Consider the following 605-nt stretch of genomic DNA (forward strand, 5'->3'; position numbering starts at 1 on the left):
ATGGATGTCACTGGAGAGGCCTCCCAGTTATCAGGAAAGCACATCCACCATCTGAGTTGCCTGGGGCAGGATTGCTGCAGCCCCTCTTGACACCAGCTCCAGCATGAAGACGTGTAGGCAGAGATGCTGGCAATGGTGCAGTGCATCTTCTCCACCTTTACTCCTTATATTGCCAGCCCCACCCCGCTGGCCTTCTCATGTAAACCACGTGCAAGTAAAAACAGGATCTGAAAACACCTACTTCCCTAGGCCTCCCTGCCCCGTGTAGCCCTCTCGAGGAAGGGGTTTGTGTTTGCACAGCTGCCAGCGCCGAGCCCCTGCAGCTGCAGGTCTAGTTGATTTTAATGAAGCGAAGCAACTGTTTGAAGCGCAAGGAGGAAGCTCGCAGAGCAGGCAACCGGCAGCGGCTCCCTCTATTTTCTCGGCGGAGAGCGTGGAAGTGAGAGCTGCCGCAGAGCCTCCGGAGCGAGCCTGGGCCTGCGTCTCCTCGAGCCACACAGGCCCAGCCGGGGCAGAGCGCGCCCCAAGGGCGGCTTCTGGCTCCTATCCTCCCCCGTGACCGCCGCCGCCACAACTGCGGCGCGCGACAACCCGGCCCGTGCTCC

The sequence above is a fragment of the Gavialis gangeticus genome, unplaced genomic scaffold (genome assembly GCF_001723915.1).
Source record: "Gavialis gangeticus isolate Ggan-Ray unplaced genomic scaffold, GavGan_comp1, whole genome shotgun sequence".
Taxonomy (NCBI): domain Eukaryota; kingdom Metazoa; phylum Chordata; order Crocodylia; family Gavialidae; genus Gavialis; species Gavialis gangeticus.